Raw genomic sequence first — 24,852 nt, 5'->3', positions numbered from 1 at the left:
TGTCATGCGCTGCTTTGTGATGAGTGCATCAAGCTCACTAAGATGCCTTCATATTATTGTTTCTGCCATGCTCTGTTTTCTGCTAAGTCTGAAACCTGTTAACGAAACTTGCTATGTTTACATGGTTGCCATCATATCTTCTGGTCCTTTTTGGCTTTGGTCAGTAAGGGACTTTTGTCATATGCATTTAGTAGAATACTGCCATGCCTTGTTTTGCTATGTTAAGTTCCTGTAGCATGTTCATTTCGTGCTCTGAACATTGCTACCTCATGCTGTTTCTGCCATGTCCAGTAATTTCACTAAGTCTGTGAACCTGTTATCTTTTGCATTTTTGCCATGCTTGTTTGAACCTGTTGTGTTGTGATCTAGCCATAGCTCAGTGTTCATCTTTTGTCAACCATCTCCTGTAGATTACTTCCATATGCTTTGTTGCTATGTTGGAGTGCTGTAGCATTGTTACTTGTTGCATTCTAAGTGCTATCATGCTGTTAATCACAGATTCGTGTCATTCTTGTTTTGCTTGCCATTTGCAAACCGTGCATCCATTTCCGGTGATCTTTATATCGATTTCGACCGAAATCATCTCATCTTTCCAGTGGCATGCTTGGTTTGCCAAGTTACTGCCTTCTTCATTATTTCCCTTCCGGAGCACGCATAGACATCGCATATCATATCTTGCATATCATTCATGTATTGCATCATGTTGCTTGTGCATTTCCCGTGATTGATTGTGGTTCCGTTGCTTGTGTTCTTGTTTTGGGTAGAGCTGGGAGACGAGTTCGTGAACGAGGAACCCGTTGAGTACGCTTACGAGGATCAAGCTTTCGACAACTCTGAGAACCTTGCAGGCAAGATGACCATACCCTCGAAATCACTTCTATCTTTGCTTTGCTAGTTGTTCGTTCTATTGCCATGCTGCGCTACCTACCACTTGCTATATCATGCCTCCCATATTGCCATGTCTAGCCTATAACCATCCTTTCCTAGCAAACCGTTGTTTGGCTAAGTTACCGCTTTTTCTCAGCCCCTCTTATAGCGTTGCTAGTTGCAGGTGAAGTTGAAGTTGGTTCCATGTTGATACATGGATATTTTGGGATATCACAATATCTCTTATTTAATTAATGCATCTATATATTTGGTAAAGGGTGGAAGGCTCGGCCTTATGCCTGGTGTTTTGTTCCACTCTTGCCGCCCTAGTTTCCATCATACCGGTATTATGTTCCTTGAGTTTGCGTTCCTTACGCGGTTGGGTGATTTATGGGACCCCCTTGACAGTTCGCCTTGAATAAAACTCCTCCAGCAAGGCCCAACTTTGGTTTTACCATTTGCCACCTAAGCCTTTTCCCTTGGGTTTTCGCGAGCCCGAGGGTCATCTTTATTTTAACCCCCGGGCCAGTGTTCCTCTGAGTGCTGGTCCGAACTAGAGCACCATGCGGGACCGTCCCTTGGCAACTTGGGTTATGTTGGTACCTATACGCTTCGCTTATCCGGTGTGCCCTGAGAACGAGATATGTGCAGCTCCTATCGGGATTTGTCGGCACATTCGGGTGGCTTTGCTGGTCTTGTTTTACCATTGTCGAAATGTCTTGTAAACCGGGATTCCGAGACTGATCGGGTCTTCCTGGGAGAAGGTTTATCCTTCGTTGACCGTGAGAGCTTATAATGGGCTAAGTTGGGACACCCCTGCAGGGTATTATCTTTCAAAAGCCGTGCCCGCGGTTATGAGGCAGATGGGAATTTGTTAATGTCCGGTTGTAGAGAACTTGTCACTTGACTTAATTAAAATACATCAACCGCGTGTGTAGCCGTGATGGTCTCTTCTCGGCGGAGTCCGGGAAGTGAACACGGTTTGAGTTATGAATGACGTAAGTAGGAGTTCAGGATCACTTCTTGGTCATTACTAGATAACGACCGTTCCGCTGCTTCTCTTCTCGCTCTCATTTGCGTATGTTAGCCACCATATACGCTTAGTGTCTGCTGCAGCTCCACCTCATTACACCATCCCTTCCTATAAGCTTAAATAGTCTTGATCTCGCGGGTGTGAGATTGCTGAGTCCTCGTGACTCACAGATTCTACCAAAACAGTTGCAGGTGTCGACGATGCCAGTGCAGATGATGCAATCGACCTCAAGTGGGAGTTCGACGAGGAACGTGGTCGTTACTATGTTTCTTTTCCTGATGATCAGTAGTGGAGCCCAGTTGGGACGATCGGGGATCTAGCATTTGGGGTTATCTTATTTTCATTTGGATTTGACCGTAGTCGGTCTATGTGTGGATTTTGGTTGATGTATGAATTATATTATTGTATTGTGTGAAGTGGCGATTGTAAGCCAACTCTCGTTATCCCATTCTTGTTCATTACATGGGATTGTGTGAAGATGACCCTTCTTGCGACAAAACCACAATGCGGTTATGCCTCTAAGTCGTGCCTCGACACGTGGGAGATATAGCCGCATCGTTGGGCGTTACATGCGCGCAGTGGAATAGTAATGTCTTTCTTCCGCCCTCACGTCCACTCAATTTGCATGCGCTGTATTAATTGACCATCAATGAAGTGAAGGACTTTACACGCGTCAAACTATCACATGGGGTGGATCTTGGTACAAAATTGCGTCCGCCCGTGTAACCGCATGTGCGTGCGAGGGAATGAGTGCGTGCGTGGCGTGCATGCACATCTTCGCTTCGTGCATGTACCGCCAGTGCGGCTCAGGGAGGACGAGTACATTCTTCTGGAACCAGCAGCACGTCACTGTGATCAATCCACACAAGGATGTCGCGACAACGCCTCCACATGTGCCACATGGCTTCATGAACTGTAAGAGAGACACTGTGTAGTGTGCCATTGTGTTTTGCACATACTCGAAGTACTAGTAAGGTACACGTGCATTGCACGCGTCAGATTTTGCAACCAAATTATGAATAAAACCACACTATAGCATGTAAGCTCTGAGTCATATATGCCTGATGTAGACCTTCGTTTAATTCTTATAGTTCATCTCATTCAAAATCAATTAGTTTTTATAAAAAAACCTAGGGCCTCTTTGATTCGTAGGATTTCCAAAACGCGGGAATAGGAAGAACATGGGATTAGAGTGGAATGTCGTCTTGAATCCTACAGGATGGTACGAGTGTTTGATTGTGCATAGAAAAAACGCAGAATTCTTTCAAAGAGGTTTGAGTGGATGGGATGTTTCCTATGAAATCTAGTGCAAATGAATCATATGGAAAAATTCCTATGGTTTACTATCCTACGAATCAAACAACCAAGATAGGAAAAATTCCTAAGGATTAGAATCCTCCAAAATTCCTTCGAGAATCCTTTGAATCAAAGAAGCCCTTAATCTATTTTATGATTCATGGAATTGTGCGTTGTAAAGCATAAAGTAAAAACAAATAATGGCAATTCAACTAGAAAAAAAGTTTGGGCAGTTATGATATAGAAGATTCTAGAACAAAGGAGAACCATTGTTGTTTTGAGATTTGTGCATTATGCTTAAGTTCAACCATGGAGTCTGCTAGATTGTACATGTGGCAAAATCCGGTGGGGGGCTAGAAGATGGTGCGAGGGGCCGAGTGGAGGGAGACTATGAAGGAGTGCACAACTGCGAGATCAATATTTAGAGAGAGGGGGCGAGAACGTGCGCTGTTGCGCGCAGTGGCAGAGCCATGAAAAATGTCCCATGAGCTAGGGGGCCAAGCATTGCTAATCCTTTACGAGGAGGGCCAATTCATCAACTTAAACCATTTTTACCAGCAATTGTCTAATGATCACATTCATATTAGCCTCGATATATAGTGATGTTAGGGGGGCAGGGCCCTTGCTGCCCTCTGTCTTCGCCATTGTGCGCGCGTTTGAGAGATGAAGCGGAAGGCATGGATGATGAGAGGGGGGCGTTGGATATATAATTAATGTGGGTGTATTAGCTATATATGTAATCCTATATAGAGAGGTATAGATTGATCGATGTGGACGTGGGAAAGAGGGTGAGACCTCACTATATATATAGATTGATCGGTTTATGTGGAAAACTATGAAAGACATACACACACACACACACACACACATAGAGGAACATTGATCATTGCGCATGCATGTGAGAGATAAAGAATGCCCGATATGATGGAGAGGGGGATGTGTGTGTGTGTGTGTGTGTGTGTGCCTTCATGGGAGACTGACCTGAAGAAAAAGATTGCATGTGTGCGATGGATAATGCCCACTGGTAGTGTGTGTGCATGCATGCATGAGAGAAAGTTAGTGGTACAATTATAAAGAGAAGACCAATGTGTGGGTGTAAAATACTAGGTGAGGTCATAATCAATGTAAAGTTGAATTCAAATATTTGAATAAGAGATCATGATGTTTGAAACCCATGCATGCATGAATATAACGGAGATCTGCGCGGTGTGGTTTGGAAACGAGCATGTTTTAATGTATACACATTGAACAAGGTCAGACTGGTTTGAATTTGAGATACCGATGGCAGACATCGTTTGGCCACATGGCATCCGTGCATGGACACACTATTCTACTTGGAGATGATGGGTGGCTATCGCATCACATATCTATATCTATACCCTATATATATATATATATATATATATATATATTATATTTTATATTTTTATATAGTGTGCGGATAATGCTCGTTGGATGAGGCCAATCCGATGGTGCAGAGCTGGCAAATTTGAGCACTACTGGCCGTTGGATATCATCTAGATTCCACCAGATTTTGCCACATGTACAATCTAGAAGACTCTATGGTTGAACTTAAGCATAATGCACAAACCTCAAAACACAAGCACTTCTTCTTTGTTCTAGAATCTTCCGTATCAGAATTGCCCAAATGTTTTTCTACATGATTTGTTTTTACTTTATGCCTTACAACGCACAATTCCATGAATCTTAAAATAGATTAGCTTTCTTATAAAAACTAGATGATTTTGAATGAAATGAACTATAAGAATTAAACGAACATCTACATCATGCATATATGACTCAAAGCTTACATGCTATAATGTGGTATTTATTCATAATTTGGTTGCCAAATCTCATGCGTGCAATGCACATGTACCTTACTAGTCTAAATGGTGTCTGTGTGTGTGTTGTGCGTGTTAAACACATTGTACGTAGTATATCATACTAGTCTAAATTGTCTTTTTTTCTTTTGGGTATACGTTAAGCTTGTTCTCCCGAAATTTCAAGCCGCGCCTTGTTATGCCGAAATTTCAAGCTAGCGTCTCTGTCTATCGTGCTGCGAAACTCCCGCCTCTTCAACCCGTGCCTTGTTACCCCGAAATATTTAAGATAAATATTTGTCTCGTTGTGCTCCGACAACTCCCTCCATGTCAACCCGCGCCTTGCTATTCCAATATTACAACGCGCGCGAAAACTCCCACCTCCTGTGAAATCCCGACACGCGAAATGCCTGTGGTACCCCTGAACTGAAAGAACAGCCTCAAATCGGTGGGGGTACTTTCGTAACTTACCCCACATTTCGAACAAGTGCGTCCCTAAGCCATGGTTCCCCACTCCCATCCCATCCGCCCACCCATTCGTACACCGAGGCCGGGAAAACCAGCGAAGCCCCACACCCTCCTCCGTCTGCCACCCAGCCGGAGCCTCTTCCCCGACAACGTCGTCCACAGCAACACCTCGACGTCCCTCATCCACCGTACCGGATGAGGATCCGTCGTCGATCTGGTCGTCCCGCCGGTTCAGCCACCCCATCCTCCACCTCCAAGGAGCTGCCCCGACGTTCCCCTCGTCTTTCGCGCCACCTCCATTCCCACACCGTCGTCTTCACCTGCACCACCGGAAGAGCATCATCATCACTGTTTCCTCTGATGAAGTTGCGGCCTAATCGGCGCCACCAAAGAGGTTGTACACTAATCGCCGCATTTTCTTCTTGATTCGATCTCACGATGCTGCCGGCGCTCGGTCCCGAGTCGACACGGCACGGCTCCATCCACGGCGGCGTCGCCGGCCACTTCCTCCACAGCGTCGCTCCCTCGGCGGTGACGTCCGCATCAGTAGGAGCTGCTGCTGCTTTAGCTCTCGCTCCCGCTGCTGCTCTTCTCTTGCTCTCGGTCCCGTGTCTGGTCTGCTCTTGCTCGCGCTGCTGCTCTCGCTCTTGCTCTTGCTCTTGCTTGTGATGTTGCTTCGATTTAGCTACACTTCAGTCGACTGAATCGAATTTTGGGTCAGTCGATTTTCAGGGGTGGGGGGCTCGCCGGAGTTAAGGAAGAACCAGCCGCAGCGGGGAGGGGGCTCGCTCGAGAGGTACCCCGCTATCTATCTTAGGGTTCAGGGTGGGGGCGGTGGTCGCCGGCGGTGGTGGGGCGGTGGCGTGGGGATCGCCGGAGAAAAATCTCGGCACGGGGGGGGGGGGGGGCTAGAGGGATGGCTGGGGCGGCGGCGGACCGGCTGTGGGGAGTGTTTTCGGGGCGGTCAGGGCGGCGCACCACCGGCCGCGGGAGGCGGGGACGGCTGTTTGGCCGGTGGTGGCTGGCGGCTCAGGGGGGTGGAGGTTGAAGATGAACTGCAGGCCCTTGATTTCGTATCCAACGGCTGCAAAATCGACTGACCAGAGATGAAAAAGTCAGTCGACTGACGTGTAGCCTCACCTCTAGTGCGTTCAGTTTCGACAGTAAAATTCAATTTCGATAGCAAAATTCAGTTTCAACAGTTAAGTTCAGTTTCGACAGTTAAATTCAGTTTTGACAGTTAAGTTCAGAGATGAGCGGTTGATGTATACATCTAGCACTTTGTGGTTATGTATTTTACGTCATCTATTGGAGATGCTATTAGAATTCCACTCAGGTTAACGTTGTCTCTCTTGTCCTGCTTCAGCCTCGGCGTCGTACAACTCACCGGAGCTGCCCTCCATCACAGCGGAGCAGTACCTCGGGCTCCATCTCCACACGCCTAAGATCTTCTTCCCCTCCTCCGACAGCCAAGTCAGCCGGAGCATCCTCACCGGCCAACCCAATCACACTGAGATCAACATGGCTTCGCCAAAGAGGTTGTACACTTCTTGTGGTTTGACTTAATCTCACCATGCTTCTTTGCATCCTGTGATCTTCCAATTCTTGTGAACCAAACACCCAGATTGGCAGAAATCCTGTGTTTTTAAATTCTCTGTTTTACACGTGCATTCCTATCCTATTCCTGTCTATTTCCTATCCCTGCATTGTTAGAATCCTCAAATTCAAACAAGCCCTTACACAATTACTTCTGTTACAGATATGTGTCAAAGAAAACCTTGTGTGGTTTGTCCTGCTCTTGTGGTGCTGTGTTCCACCCCAGCTCAGCTGCTCCAACGACGGAAGGGTTCACCACAGCAGGGATCCGCTCTCCAGACTGTCTTCCGCCGCCCAGATCTTCTTCCCCGCCGCCGGCAACCACGACAACTGCATTACCATCATCAACTGAGCAGATGACCTTGAGGACTCAACGGGTCCGCAAGAGAGGTCGCACTCTTCCGTGTCTGCTTACGTTATGCATTGCTCAATATGATGACATGCTACTTTATCGTCGTGTTCACCTATTAGACTCCGACTCAGGTCCAAACTTATGCTGAAACTTGAGTTTTTAAATGGTTGTGGGGTACATATTGGGGCAGCAATCAGTACTATCTGTCTACTATCTGGTTAATCTCGGGTGTCTACTATGAGTTTCATGTTGGATGCAAACAAACATTAGAGGAGCCATTATCTGTATTTTTGAACTAAAGCTATTATCTGCTTGCTATCATTTGTTTTGGGTCTATCCACAGTTTGCTACCATCACTCTGGATTTGTGCATGCACTCCTTACATAATCTCACTATGTTTTATTCCTATGCATGTCAGTTATTGTACACAACGGAACTGAACATGTAGAGCAAAAGAGACGAGCCTTGTGTGGCAATAAAATTTCATGCAGACGTCGCTCCATGGTGGGCGCAAAGGCAACCCCCCCTCCACCCATTTCGGATCATAATCAAGAGGAAGATAACTGTTCTGAGGGGGATTCAGAAGCAGAAGACCACTCCTATTTACCCCATGAGGCCTTCGCTCTAACTTGGCATGCTGATGTTGGTAAAATCATGCATATGGTGCCTTGCATTGCTTACTGTATACATCAAAGATGTCATCTGCTTAGTTTAGACATGCTTTGTGTCAATGCCATCTGTTTAGTTTCTTAATCGTATATGTGAATCATGCAATGCCATCTTGTTTAGCCAGGCATCATATATGTGAATTTTGCAATGCCACCCTGGTTAGCCAGTCATCTTATATGTGAATTATATCATGACATCATTTTTTTATTACGTGTTAAATTTGTCAACAATTTTAGTACATTCAATTACTCTTCCTGTGCATTAGCCATTCGGCACGGTGATGCAAAAATCTGGAGTGGAAACAAGGTCTTCAGAGCAGACAATGCTATCTGATGAAGCGCATGTCTTGGTGGTTACAGATAGCTCCTCAGAGGAGGATTCAGAGACAGATGACCAGTCCTATCCCCCCCCCCCCCGAGGTGCATGCTCTAACTTGGCAGGGTTATGTTGCTCATATCGTGCATATGGTATCTTGCATTGCTATGTCATTTGCTTAGTTTAGACATGTTTTGTGTGAATGCCACATGTTTAGTGTCTAATTACCATATATGTGAATTATGCAATGCCATCTTGTTGCAAGACATTATATATGTGAATTATGCAATGCTATCTTGTTCCAAGGCATTATATATGTGAATTATGCAATGCCATGCTGTTTAGCCAAGCGTCATATATGTGAATTATATCATGCCATCCTTTTTTTGTATTTCTCATTGCTTTTGTCGACAATGTTTGTATATTCAACTGCTCTTCCTGTGCATCAGCCATTTGAATTGGTGATGGAGAAATCTGGAGTGAAAATAAGGTCTTCAGAGCAGACAATGCTACCTGGTGAAGCAGATATCTTGCTGGTTACAGATAGCTCTTCAGAGGAGGATTCAGAGGCAGATGACCAGTCCTATTATCCCCCTGAGGTGTATGCTCAAACTTGGCAGGGTTATATTACTCATATCATGCATATGTTGTATTGCAGTGCTTAGTTTTTACATCATATACACGATATTGAATGCCATCTCCTAAGTTGACACATCATATATGCGATTGCCCTCTGCTCACTTCCTTAGTATATAAATCATATATTTGAATTATATCATGCCATGATGTTTACATAGACAGCATGTATCTGAATTATGGCATGCCAACCCATTTTCTAAAGACATAATATAGTTATATCATCTCATCCTGTTCACACTTCACATAGTCATCATATTTTGAATTATGTCATTCTATCCGTGAATTATATCATGCCATCATGTTTCCATCGACGGCATGTTTGTGATTTATGGCATGCCAACCACTTTAATAGACACATCGTATAGTTATATCATGTCATCCTGTTTACATAGTAATCATATTTTGAAGTATGTCATTCTATCCTGTTTAGTTAGCCATCATACATGTGAAATTGTGTCATGCTATCCTGTTTAATTAGCCATCATATATGTGAAATTATGTCCTACTATTCTGTTTCTTTAGACAACATAAATGTGAATTATTTCATGCCCTGTTTTCTTCCCTACTATCCATTGCACCTGTCTATCTTACAATGTCTATACATTCAATTACTTTTCTTGTTTACCAGCCATTTCAATTGGAGGGGGTGATGGCAGTATCTGTGGGAGTAAAAACACGATCTTCAGAAAAGATCGTGCTACCTGTCGATGGAGATAGAACCACGGTTGTACTTGCCCAAGAACCAGCCCCACCACACATAACCCAGACTCACGCAGATTGTACCCCTACCCAGTTGGACAGAGAACCAGCTACACCCCTTCTAACCCCAACCCCAGCAGATAGTAACCCAGTTCCCGTTGACACAGCACCGTCTCCACCACAGAGCACCCAAACACGAGCAGTTAGTAAGGCAACTGCAGTGCCCAAAGCACGAGGACCACCACTCCGAACCCCAAGTCAACGCTTAAAGCAGAAGAAGAATTGTTCTCAGGTCAGGTTCCGTAGCTATGGCTCATACTACTTTGCTCTTGCATCACTGTATTTACTCATACCAACTAATTTCAAATTTGAAGGATGCAATTGAAACTCCAATGGCGCAATAGGTATGTTTTAAACCTATTTCTTTAACGTGTTTGCTGTTGTAAGTTGCTCTATGTTGATTTCAGTTTCAATTGAATAAACAGTTATATTCTCATGCCATGCACCTTAGAAGTGTTGTTATTGTTGTGTAGTTTCCCACACTTATATTCTGTCTAAGCTGCTTTGTCTTAAATAGATATGATTCGAACGGTATCTATCTTGATTTGGCAACATAAACTAGAATGATATAGACCATACAGTGACCATAGTACATAGATATATGTTTGTTTCATGCTGTTATCCTGTCCACCTTACTACTGAACTGGTTTACCAAAATGAGTTTCATATACTACATTGTAAACCTGTGATATGTTTGTTTGTTTCTCTTTTAGAATGCGGATAAAATATTGGAGAAGAGTACCCCGTTATGCAATGGTACAGGAAGTAATGCAGATAAGGTTCAAGATAGTGAGACATCCCTGTTGGTCTCCAAGAAAGCTGATATAAACTATATTGAAGACACTGAGACAACCCCAAAGTCCTGTCTTGATGTAGTGTTCGAGTTACTGGCTACTACTGCTGGCACCAGCTCTTCAAACTCGCTGCCTGCATCAGTTCGGCTTCTTGAGTCTCAACTTCAAGTTGAAAGACATCGATCAGATGTTATGCGACAGGAAGCCGAAGGACTAAGGAAGTCCCTGTAGAATTCAGATGCATACTTTCTGGTGCAACAGCAAGTGCTGGAGGATTTAAGCGCCAAACAAGAGAAAGTTAATAAGCTTGCTAAGCATCTTGCCAGCATTATGGGTACCCAGGATATTGTTTCTTGAGCTCTTCTGAAGTGGTTTCAGTTCTGGACTTGTTTTGCTGCGGCGTTTATATGCTGCTTTGTTCCCTATATTTGCACTGGTGGCGAACTTTGATGCCCAGTGGATGTAATATGTGTAATAGCCGTGATAGCCTAGCGTAAGTTGCTTGCCTATTTATTTCCTTATTGTCTTGTTTATTTGTTTTCTTGTAGTCAGTGCAATTCTTTTTCCGCGGTTTGCTACTGGCCGCAATAACCTATTTTTTAAAACTAGGCCACATTAACCATGGGCTACATATTTACTGTAGTTAACATGGGCCTACTACGGGCCGTAGAAACAATGGGCCTTCTAAGGGCCGTACAAACAATGGGCCTTCTACGGGGCGTAGAAACCATGGGCCTTATACGGGCCGTTGACACAATGGGCCTTCTACGGGCCGTATGATCGGTTGGCCAAACATGGGCCAATAACAGACCACATTATGGCCGTAAATGGGCTAGAGTTGAAATCGTCCGTTCATGGGCCGACCATAACGGGCCGTCGTTAATCGGCCGTATTTGATGACGCTATGAAAACGGCCCAACGTATTAATGGGCCACAAACGGGCCGACTGTAACCACGGGCTGAATTTGGCCCACAAGCAGAAAATGACAGTAATAGGCCGAAAGTAAACGAATGCTGGAAATGAGCCCAAGAATAAATGGGCCCTGAGAAGGCCGAAAGATAACATGGGCTGGAATAATGGGCCGTTAATGGGTATAAAGTTATACATTGTTCATTACGGGCCGGTTTTACCACGGGCCGTTAATGGGCCGAGGGTTACTAAGGGCCTCATATGGGCCGAAAGACGTCATGGGCCATACATGGGCTGGAAGTTAAAACGGGCTGGAATTATATTGGATGGCCCAGATGACGCTACTGGGCCTAATTCGGATAGGCCGTAAACGGGCCCTGGGTTAGCGGGCTGTAAATGGGCTATATGCGAACAGGCCGTTAACAGGCTTGCCGTGGGCCGGCCCGCCACCTTTTGACCAAGTCAAACGGGCCGGCCTTTTCACAAGAATGGGCCTCTGTTGGGCCGTGCCACGTGTCGATGTATCATAGGCGCTTTGGGTCCAATGAGTGGATGACATCTGTCCCAACGGCGAGCCGACACGTGTTCCCTCCAGCCAATGATGATTTTACACGTGGAAAATCCCCATTGGTCGGGGCTGTTAACGGGTTATCGGATCCAAAACCGGACCCGATAGCTTAACGGTGTTCCGTTACGGTGGATGCCACGTGTCGGTCACCCTTGACAAAAGCACTTCTGTGACGCGCGATTTATCGTCATGGAAGTGGACACTTCCGTGATGGTAATTTTGGTAATGTCATGGAACACTTCTACGATAGCACAGGTATGACTATCTTGATTCTGTCATAAAATTGTCATGGATGTACATGCATGACAGAAAACGTGACCTACTGTGACAAACACGTATCATCAGGGAAGTGTATTTTTTTGTAGTGCATGCAAGATCTATCTAGGAGAAGCATAGCAACGAGTGGGGAGAGTGTGTCCACGTACCCTCGTAGACTGAAAGCAGAAGCGTTTAGTAACGCGGTTGATGTAGTCGAATGTCTTCGCGATCCAACCGATCCAAGTACCGAACGCACGGCACCTCCGCGATCTGCACACGTTCAGCTCAGTGACGTCCCTCGAACTCTTGATCCAGCTGAGGCCGAGGGAGAGTTTTGTCAGCACGACAGCATGGTGACGGTGATGATGAAGTTACCGGTGCAGGGCTTCGCCTAAGCACTACGACAATATGACCAAGGTGTAAAACTGTGGAGGGGGGCACCGCACACGGCTAAAAGATCAACTTCTGTCTATGGGTGCCCCCTCCCCGTATATAAGGGAGGGAGGGAGGAGGCTGGCCGGCCCCTAGAGGTGCGCCCAAGGGGGGGAGTCCTACTCCAAGTAGGAATCGGCTCCCCCCTTTCCTAGTCCAAGTAGGAGAAGAAGGAAGGAGAGGGAGAGCGAGAGGGAAAGAGGGGCCGCGCCCCCTCCCCTAGTCCTATTCGGACTCCCCTTGGGGGGGCTCCAACTCCTGGCTGCTGCCCTCTCTCTCCCCTAAGGCCCACTAAGGCCCATTACTTCCCCGGGGGGTTCCGGTAACCCCTTCGGCACTCCGGTTTTATCCGAAACCATCCGAAACACTTCCGGTGTCCGAATACATGGTCCAATATATCAATCTTTATGTCTCAACCATTTTGAGTCTCCTCATCATGTCCGTGATCTCATCCGGAACTCCGAACAACCTTCGGTACATCAAATCGCATAACTCATAATACACACCGTCATCGAACGTTAAGCGTGCGGACCCTACGGGTTCGAGAACTATGTAGACATGAACGAGACACATCTCCGGTCAATAACCAATAGCGGAACCTTGATACTCATATTGGCTCCTACATATTCTAGGAAGATCTTTATCGGTCAAACCGCATAACAACATACGTTGTTCCCTTTGTCATCGGTATGTTACTTGCCCGAGATTCGATCGTCGGTATCATCATACCTAGTTCAATCTCGTTGCCGGCAAGTCTCTTTACTCGTTCCATAATGCATCATCCCGCAACTAACTCATTAGTCACATTGCTTGCAAGGCTTATAGTGATGTGCATTACCGAGAGGGCCCAGATATACCTATCCGACAATCGGAGTGACAAATCCTAATCTCGATCTATGCCAACTCAACAAACACCATCGGAGACACCTGTAGAGCATCTTTATAATAACCCAGTTACGTTGTGATGTTTGATAGCACACTAAGTGTTCCTACGATATTCGGGAGTTGCATAATCTCATAGTCATGGGAACATGTATAAGTCATGAAGAAAGCAATAGCAATAAACTAAACGATCATAATGCTAAGCTAACGAATGGGTCTTGTCCATCACATCATTCTATCGCTAGGAAACTTAACCATCTTTGAGTAACGATGTGATCCCGTTCATCAAATGACAACACATGTCTATGGCTAGGAAACTTAACCATCTTTGAGTAACGAGCTAGTCTAGTAGAGGCATACTAGGGACACTCTGTTTGTCTATGTATTCACACATGTACTAAGTTTCCGATTAATACAATTCTAGCATGAATAATAAACATTTATCATGATATAAGGAAATATAAGTAACAACTTTATTATTGCCTCTAGGGCATATTTCCTTCAAAAGAAACACCGCAGCCACACGGATGTTATCACACACACACTCTCTGTTTGTTTTCCCACGTTAGTATTCGGCCCAATCCTACATGTACATTCGGATCCGACCGGTTATCTGCAGTATCCCATGATCGGACGGCCCAAATCAGCGGCGGCCTTCGGTGTTTTTGTTGCCTGCTCACATGGAGAAGCACACATGAGAAAGAAACACCGTGGCCACACGATGATATCACACACACATTCTTTGTTTGTTTTCCCACGTTAGTATTTGGCCCAATCCTACATGTGTATTCGTATCCGACCGATTATCCGAAGTATCCCATGATCGGACGGCCTAGATCAGCGGCGACCTTTGGTGTTTTTGTTGCGTGCTCATTTGGAGAATCCCACATGAGAAGTAAACACCGCAGCCACAAGGATGGTATCACACACACACTCTTTGTTTGTTTTCCCACATTAGTATTCTGCCCAATCCTAAATGTACATTCAGATCCGACCAGTTATACGCAGTATCCCAAGATCGGACGGCCTAGATCAGCGGCGGCCTTCGGTGTTTTTGTTGCCTGCTCACTTGGAGAGGCACACATGAGAAAGAAACACCGCAGACACACGGATGGTATCACACACACTCTCTCTATTTCTTTTCCCATGTTAGTATTCGGCCCAACCCTATATGTACATTCTGATCCGACCAGTTATCCGTAGTATCCCATGATCGGACGGCCCAGATCAACGGCGGCCTTCGGTGTTTTTGTTGTCTACTCACTTGGAGAAGCACACATGAGAAAGAAACACCACTGCCACACGAATGGTATCACACACACACACTTTTTGTTTGGTTTGCCACGTTAGTATTCGGCCCAATCCTACATGTACATTCGGATCTGACCGGTTATCCGATGTATCCCATCATCGGACGGCCCATATCAGCGGCGGCCTTCCTTGTTTTTGTTGTCTGCTCGCTTGGAGAAGCACATATGTTAAAGAAACACCGCTGCCACACAGATGGTATCACAGACACACTCTCTATTTGTTTTCCCACGTTAGTATTCGGCCCAATCCTACATGTACATTCGGATCCAACCAGTTATCTGCAGTATCCATGCTCGGACGGCCCGGATCAGCGCCGGCCTTCGGTGTTTTTTTTGCCTGCTCACTTGGAGAAGCACACATGAAAAGAAACACCACGGCCACACGGATGGTATCATACACACACTCTTTGTTTGTTTTCCCACGTCAATATTCGGCCCAATCCTACATGTACATTCGGATCCGACCAGTTATCCGCAGTATCTCATGATCGGACGGCCCAGATCAACGGTAGCCTTCGGTGTTTTTGTCGCCTGCTCACTTGGAGAAGCACACATGAGAAAGAAACCCCGCAGCCACACGGATGGTATCACACACACTCTCTCTGCTTGTTTTCCCATGTTAGTATTCGGCCCAATCCTACATGTACATTCGGGTCCGACAGATTATCCGCAGTATCCTATGATCGGACGGCCCAGATCAGCGGCAGCCTTCGGTGTTTTTCTTGCCTGCTCACTTGGAGAAGCACACATGAGAAAGAAACACTGCGGGCACACGGATGATATCACTGTTGGGGAACGTAGCAATTTCAAAAAAAAATTCCTACGCACACGCAAGATCATGGTGATGCATAGCAACGAGAGGGGAGAGTGTCGTCCATGTACCCTCGTAACCGTAAGCGGAAGCGTTATGACAACGCGGTTGATGTAGTCGTACGTCTTCACGATCAACCGATCCTAGTACCGAACATATGGCACCTCCGCGATCTGCACACGTTCAGCTCGGTGACGTCCCACGAATTAACTCACGAACCGGTAGAGCTTCAAGGGAGAGTTCCGTCAGCACGACGGCGTGATGACGGTGTTTATGAAGCTACCGATGCAGGGCTTCGCCTAAGCACCGCTACCATATGACCGAGGTGGATTATGGTGGAGGGGGGCACCGCACACGGCTAAAAGATCAATGATCAACTTGTGTGTCTATGGGGTGCCCCCTCCCCTGTATATAAAGGAGTGGAGTAGGGGGAGGGCCGGCCCTCTACGGCGCGCCCTGGAGGAGTCCTACTCCCATCGGGAGTAGGATTCCACCCCCTACCCTAGTTGCACTAGGAGAGAAGGAAGGGGGAGAGAGGGAGGAAGGAAAGGGGGCGCCGCCCCCCCTCCTAGTCCAATTCAGACCAGAGGGAGGGGGGCGCGCGGCCTGCCCTGGTCTCCTCTCTCTCTCTCTCCACTATGGCCCAATAAGGCCATACACTTACCGAGGGGTTCCGGTAACCTCCCGGTACTCCTTGTAAAATCCCGATTTCACCCGGAACTATTCCGATGTCCAAATATAGGCTTCCAATATATCGATCTTTATGTCTCGACCATTTCGAGACTCCTCGTCATGTCCGATCATATCCGGGACTCCGAACTACCTTTGGTACATCAAAACACATAAACTCATATTACCAATCTTCACCAAACGTTAAGCGTGCGGACCCTACGGGTTCGAGAACTATGTAGAGATGACCGAGACACGTCTCCGGTCAATAACCAATAGCGGAACCTGGATGCTCATATTGGTTCCTACATATTCTACGAAGATCTTTATCGGTCAAACCGCATAACAACATACGTTGTTCCCTTTGTCATCGGTATGTTACTTGCCCGAGATTCGATCGTCGGTATCTCAATACCTAGTTCAATCTCGTTACCGGCAAGTCTCTTTACTCGTTCTGTAATGCATCATCCCGCAACTAACTCATTAGTTACATTGCTTGCAAGTCTTATAGTGATGTGCATTACCGAGAGGGCCCAGAGATACATCTCCGACAATCGGAGTGACAAATCCTAATCTTGATCTATGCCAACTCAACAAGTACCATCAGAGACACCTGTAGAGCACCTTTATAATCACCCAGTTATGTTGTGACATTTGGTAGCACACAAAGTGTTCCTCCGGTACTCGGGAGTTGCATAATCTCATAGTCATAGGAACATGTATAAGTCATGAAGAAAGCAATAGCAATATACTAAACGATCAAATGCTAAGCTAACGGAATGGGTCAAGTCAATCACATCATTCTCTAATGATGTGATCCCGTTAATCAAATGACAACTCATGTCTATGGTTAGGAAACTTAACCATCTTTGATTCAACGAGCTAGTCCAGTAGAGGCATACTAGTGACGCTATGTTTGTCTATGTATTCACACATGTACTAAGTTTCCGATTAATACAATTCTAGCATGAATAATAAACATTTATCATGATATAAGGAAATATAAATAACAACTTTATTATTGCCTCTAGGGCATATTTCCTTCAGTCTCCCACTTGCACTAGAGTCAATAATCTAGATTACACAGTAATGATTCTAACACCCATGGAGTCTTGGTGATGATCATGTTTTGCTCGTGAGAGAGGCTTAGTCAACGGGTCTGCAATATTCAGATCCGCATGTATCTTGCAAATCTCTATGTCTCCCTCCTTGACTTGATCGCGAATGGAATTGAAGCGTCTCTTGATGTGCTTGGTTCTCTTGTGAAATCTGGATTCCTTTGCCAAGGCAATTGCACTAGTATTGTCACAAAAGATTTTCATTGGACCCGATGCACTAGGTATGACACATAGATCGGATATGAACTCCTTCATCCAGACTCCTTCATTTGTTGCTTCCGAAGCAGCTATGTACTCCGCTTCGCACGTAGATCCCGCCATGACACTTTGCTTAGAACTACACCAACTGACAGCTCCACCGTTCAATATAAACACGTATCCGGTTTGTGACTTAGAGTCATCCGGATCAGTGTCAAAGCTTGCATCAACATAACCATTTATGATGAGCTCTTTGTCACCTCCATAAACGAGAAACATATCCTTAGTCCTTTTCAGGTATTTCAGGATGTTCTTGACTGCTGTCCAATGATCCACTCCTGGATTACTTTGGTACCTCCCTGCTAAACTAATAGCAAGGCACACATCAGGTCTGGTACACAGCATTGCATACATGATAGAGCCTATGGCTGAAGCATAGGGAACACCTTTCATTTTCTCTCTATCTTCTGAAGTGGTCGGGCATTGAGACTGACTCAACTTCACACCTTGTAACACAGGCAAGAACCCTTTCTTTGCTTGATCCATTTTGAACTTCTTCAAAACTTTATCAAGGTATGTGCTTTGTGAAAGTCCAATTAAGCGTCTTGATCTATCTCTATAGATCTTGATGCCCAATATATAAGCAGCTTCACCGAGGTCTTTCATTGAAAAACTCTTATTCAAGTATCCTTTTATGCTATCCAGAAATTCTATATCATTTACAATCAACAATATGTCATCCACATATAATATTAGAAATGCTATAGAGCTCCCACTCATTGGCTTGCAGATCCATTTATTCTCGATGGCTTGCAGATCATCGGGCAAGTCAACCAAAGTCCACACTTTGTTCTCATACATGGATCCCATCTCAGATTTCATGGCCTCAAGCCATTTTGCGGAATCTGGGCTCATCATCACTTCCTCATAGTTCGTAGGTTCGTCATGGTCAAGTAACATGACCTCCAGAACAGGATTATTGTACCACTCTGGTGCGGATCTTACTCTGGTTGACCTATGAGGTTCGGTAGTAACTTGATCTAAAGTTACATAATCATCATCATTAGCTTCCTCACTAATTGGTGTAGGAGTCACAGGATCAGATTTCTGTGATGAACTACTTTCCAATAAGGGAGCAGGTACAGATACCTCATCAAGTTCTACTTTCCTCCCACTCACTTCTTTCGAGAGAAACTCCTTCTCTAGAAAGGATCCATTATTAGCAATGAATGGCTTGCCTTCGGATCTGTGATAGAAGGTGTACCCAACAGTCTCCTTTGGGTATCCTATGAAGACACATTTCTCATAAGGACTGTGATAGAAGGTTCGAGCTTATCAGGTTGAAGCTTTTTCACATAAGCATCGCAGCTCCAAACTTTAAGAAACGACAACTTTGGTTTCTTGCCAAACCACAGTTCATAAGGCGTCGTCTCAACGGATTTAGATGGTGCCCTATTTAATGTGAATGCAGCCGTCTCTAAAGCATAACCCCAAAATGATAGCGGTAAATCAGTAAGAGACATCATAGATCGCACCATATCTAGTAAAGTACGATTACGACGTTCGGACACACCACTACGCTGTGGTGTTCCGGGTGGCGTGAGTTTTGAAACTATTCCGCATTGTTTCAAATGAAGACCAAACTCGTAACTCAAATATTCTCCTCCACGATCAGCTCGCAGAAACTTTATTTTCTTGTTACGATGATTTTCCACTTCACTCTGAAATTCTTTGAACTTTTCAAATGTTTCAGACTTATGTTTCATCAAGTAGATATACCCATATCTGCTCAAATCATCTGTGAAGGTGAGAAAATAACGATACCCGCCGCGAGCCTCAACATTCATTGGACCACATACATCAGTATGTATGATTTCCAACAAATCTGTTGCTCGTTCCATTGTTCCGGAGAACGGCATTTTAGTCGTCTTGCCCATGAGGCATGGTTCGCAAGTACCAAGTGATTCCAAAAGTCCATCAGAATGGAGTTTCTTCATGCGCTTTACACCAATATGACCTAAACGGCAGTGCCACAAATAAGTTGCACTATCATTATCAACTCTGCATCTTTTGGCTTCAATATTATGAATATGTGTATCACTACTATCAAGATTCATCAAAAATAGACCACTCTTCAAGGGTGCATGACCATAAAAGATATTACTCATATAAATAGAACAACCATTATTCTCAGATTTAAATGAATAACCGTCTCGCATCAAACAAGATCCAGATATAATGTTCATGCTCAACGCTGGCACCAAATAACAATTATTCAGGTCTAAAACTAATCCCGAAGGTAGATGTAGAGGTAGCGTGTCGACCGCGATCACATCGACTTTGGAGCCATTTCCCACGCGCATCGTCGCCTCGTCCTTAGCCAATCTTCGCTTAATCCGTAGTCCCTGTTTCGAGTTGCAGATATTAGCAACAGAACCAGTATCAAATACCCAGGTGCTACTACGAGCATTAGTAAGGTACACATCAATAACATGTATATCACATATACCTTTGTTCACCTTGCCATCCTTCTTATCCCCCAAATACTTGGGGCAGTTCTGCTTCCAGTGACTAGTCCCTTTGCAGTAGAAGCACTCAGTCTCAGGCTTAGGTCCAGACTTGGGCTTCTTCACTTGAGCAGCAACTTGCTTGCCGTTCTTCTTGAAGTTCCCCTTCTTCCCTTTACCCTTTTTCATGAAACTGGTGGTCTTGTTGACCATCAACATTTGATGCTCCTTCTTGATTTCTACCTCCGCAGCCTTTAGCATCGCGAAGAGCTCGGGAATTGTCTTATCCATCCCTTGCATATCATAGTTCATCACGAAACTCTTGTAGCTTGATGGCAGTGATTGAAGAATTCTGTCAATGAAACTATCATCCGGAAGATTAACTCCCAGTTGAATCAAGTGATTGTTATACCCAGACATTTTGAGTATATGCTCACTAACAGAATTATTCTCCTCCATCTTGCAGCTGTAGAACTTATTGGAGACTTCATATCTCTCAACCCGGGCATTTGCTTGAAATATTAACTTCAACTCCTGGAACATCTCATATGCTCCATGACGTTCAAAACATCGTTGAAGTCCCGGTTCTAAGCCGTAAAGCATGGCACACTAAACTATTGAGTAGTCATCATCTTTGCTCTGCCAGATGTTCATAACATCTGGCATTGCTCCTGCAGCGGGTTTGGCACCTAGCGGTGCTTCCAGGACGTAATTCTTCTGTGCAGCAATGAGGATAATCCTCAAGTTAGGGACCCAGTCCGTGTAATTGCTACCATCATCTTTCAACTTTGCTTTCTCAAGGAACGCTTTAAAATTCAACGGAACAACAGCACGGGCCATCTACCTACAACAACATAGACATGCAAAATACTATCAGGTACTAAGTTCATGATAAATTAAAGTTCAATTAATCATATTACTTAAGAACTCCCACTTAGATAGACATCCCGCTAATCATCTAAGTGATCACGTGATCCATATCAACTAAACCATGTCCGATCATCACGTGAGATGGAGTAGTTTTCAATGGTGAACATCACTATGTTGATCATATCTACTATATGATTCACGCTCGACCTTTCGGTCTCAGTGTTCCGAGGCCATATCTGCATATGCTAGGCTCATCAAGTTTAACCCGAGTATTCTGCGTGTGCAAAAACTGGCTTGCACCCGTTGTATGTGAACGTAGAGCTTATCACACTTGATCATCACGTGGTGTCTCGGCACGACGAACTTTCATAACGGTGCATACTCAGGGAGAACACTTATACCTTGAAATTTAGTGAGAGATCATCTTATAATGCTACCGCCGATCTAAGCAAAATAAGATGCATAAAAGATACACATCACGTGCAATCAATATAAGTGATATGATATGGCCATCATCATCTTGTGCCTTTGATCTCCATCTCCAAACACTACAAAAAAAGACACATCCGTGACATTTTGGGCTGAATGAAAATCTTTTCTGTCATACTTATGACACTTCTATGACGATAATTGTGAAAAAACCCGGTATCATCATAGATGTGGTGGGGTCCTACTTCTATGACAAAAAAATCATGACAGAAAATGGGCTTTTCGTCCTGGGCGGGGCGGAGACGCAGCTGCATGACATTCTTTTGGCCGTCCGTGACGGAAAAAACCATGTTAGAAGCGAGGGCGCGGAAAATATCGGGGAGTCCCCGGTTACGGTGGGTGGTCGGGGGCCGAGCGATGCGCGTTTCTCTCGTACGTACGCGCGTGTGTGCGAGGCGTTGGGCTCTAACTGAACCCGAGCGAGGCGTTGGGCTCTAACAGAACCCGAGCGATTGCACTGCAGGCTACGCGTTACTGAACCCGAGCGATCGATCGATGGCTGTTAACTGAACCCGATCGACCGATTCCTTCGCTACTGCTGCTAACTAAAGCCGATCGATGCTACCTCTGGATGAACAGTGAGCATTGCGGGGGGGTTTGGATGAACAGTTCTCGGTGGGGGTGGATGAACAGGAGCCCGTGGTGTTGCCTCTTGATGAACAGTACCCCGATCGTTCGAGCCGGCTGGGGCTGGATGAACAGGACCCCGTGGAGGGCAGGACGAACAGGACCACCCCGTGGAGGGCAGGATGAACAGTAGACGGTGGAGGGCAGGATGAACAGTAGCCCATGGAGGGGTGGTTGAACAGGAGCCCGTGGAGATGGCTGGTTGAACAGTAGCCGGTGGAGTAGCGCGCGGTGGAGGCTGGATGAACAGTCGCAGGTGGAGGCTGGAGGAGGTCGACGGTGGATGAACAGTAGCCCGTGGAGGCTGGAGGGGGTCGACGGTGGAGATGAACAGTATCCCGTGGAGTCCTGTTTTGCAGTACGCCACACCCCTACCGATGAACAGGACCCCCGTTTAGACCGTAGCGCTCCAACACAAGTTTGTTTCCTCCGTTTTATGGTACGCCACACCCCTCCCGATCAACAGGACCCCCGTTTCGACCATAGGAGGTCCGTTTCCTCCGTTTTGCGGTATGCCAGACCCCTCCCGATGAACAGGATCCCATTTCGAACGTGGCCGGTCGAACACAAGGCCGTTTCCTCCGTTCTACGGTCGCTAGGCCTCGTTTCCATCGGCTGTTCCGTCCAAGCCCTCCCGATGAACACGACGACGCATTCCGTTCCGACCCAGCCGGTTGGCTCCCCATGAACACGATGATGATGTTGTTTCTCCGTTCCGACCCAGCCATGTACACGAGCCCTGGCCGTACGTATGCGCGAGTAGGCATTCGAGACCCTGCCCGTATGTACATACGTGGCCGTATTTTCTTTCTTACACACTGGCCGTTGTACGTACGTGTACATGCTACGTGCGCGCCTCTACTACGACACGTGTGCGCCTCTACATCGACCAGTATGTACGTACATGTTCGCGACCAGAATGACAACGCTACGTATGCTTCGACCAGGTGGGTCCCGACTGTCAGGCACTTCCTTGCCTGCGAAGATGTAGCTGGTGGGTCCCAGCAGTCAGGGGGGCGAATCATTTTTTTGCCCGGACGCACTTCCTTGCATGCGAAGATGTAGCTGGTGGGTCTCCGCAGTCAGGGGGAAACATTTTTTCCACGAAATACGGTGGCCCGTCCGGTGGGTCCCCGCTGTCAGGTGGAGGAATAATTATTTTGCGCGTAATAAGGAGGCACTTCCTTGCTGCAGCCGTGGACCCAGCTGTCAGCCTCTCCACGTACAGTCCACGTCCGATGGAAGCCGTTCCTTGACCACGTTAACCACGCCGCGCCGAGAGCACCAGGGCGGTGGACGACGGCGAGGCCTAGGAAGGGGACGACGCGGAGCCGGGGAAGACGTGGCAGTGGAAGCCCGCGCGGAGAGGAGTACGAGGGTTCACTGGTTCGGCTGTGGTGTGAGGCTGCCGTCGCCGCAGGGCCTGGCCAGCAGTGGGAATAGTAGGGGGCGGTGAGGCCTCCGTGGCAGCACAGCCAGCCACGGGAGGCAGGAGCATGCGGCACGATCGGGCTGCTTTGGGCGGCTAGAGCAACAAGACCAGAGGTTGAAGAAGCACTACGGCCGTTGGATGGACATCGTACGGTCACTGGAGCTAGAATCGTTCATATTTGGATGGACATCGTACGGTCACTGGAGTTAGAATCGTTCATATTTGTTAGAGTTATATATATAGAGCCATGTAACCTTTCGTAATTACCCTATTGTATAAGGGGTTTCCTGCATATATTCCACACCTGTACATGTATATATACTGGCCTATGGCCACCTGGAAATACAAGTTGCATATTCCTATCATGGTATTAAAGCAATGCAAAAAAATCATGGTATTAGAGCTAGGTCAATTTTATAGCACGCGCAACTCGTGTTGTTGATCCACCTCCGTCGCGACGCCTCCATCCTTGGCTGTGCTGACTCTCCGTGGTGGCCAAATCCTCAGGCTGCTACTGGTTTTTTCTCCCTCCCACCTCGATCGAGACTTCCTATCGCCCAGGTCGATCTGCTCGACCCGCCCTTGTCCGCCTCTGTCTCGTGAGGCCCACCGCCGCCTGATAGCTGCCACCCCCAATCGAAGACTCCCGCCGTCGCCCCTGATCGCTCGGCCCGACCGCCTCGATCGATTTCCCTGCCCAGATCGAGCAGAGAAGGTCGCGCGCTGCCGCCGATTTCTGGATCGTCCTCTGCTTCCGATCGAGACTCTCGCCTCAGTCGCCACCCGTTTTGGTCTTCGCTGCATCGTTGGTGCTGGAAGTGGTCTTCGCCCGCGTGGACTTGGTCTCCGCTGCTCGCCCTTGATGCATCATTGGTGCTGGAAGTAGTGTTCGCCCGCGTGGACTTGGTCTCCACTTCTGCTAGCTGTGCATGTGCGTTGGCTGTTCGGTTTTCCGTCTGCTTCCGTTGAAAAAAAGGGTACTATGTCTACATCTACGGGCTATGTGGCAGTTCCTCGTTGTCCGGTGATTTTTGATGGCACTAACTTCATCGAGTTTGTTGGCTTCATGCGCATTCACATGTGTGGCCTTCGTCTTTGGGGTGTTCTTTCTGGCGAGGTCCTTAGTCCGCCGTGTCCAGTTCCTCCTGTGGCTCCTACTCCGC

The sequence above is a fragment of the Aegilops tauschii genome, chromosome 1, assembly GCF_002575655.3.
Source record: "Aegilops tauschii subsp. strangulata cultivar AL8/78 chromosome 1, Aet v6.0, whole genome shotgun sequence".
NCBI classification, from domain to species: Eukaryota; Viridiplantae; Streptophyta; class Magnoliopsida; order Poales; family Poaceae; genus Aegilops; species Aegilops tauschii.
This window is presented reverse-complemented; position numbering follows the sequence as displayed.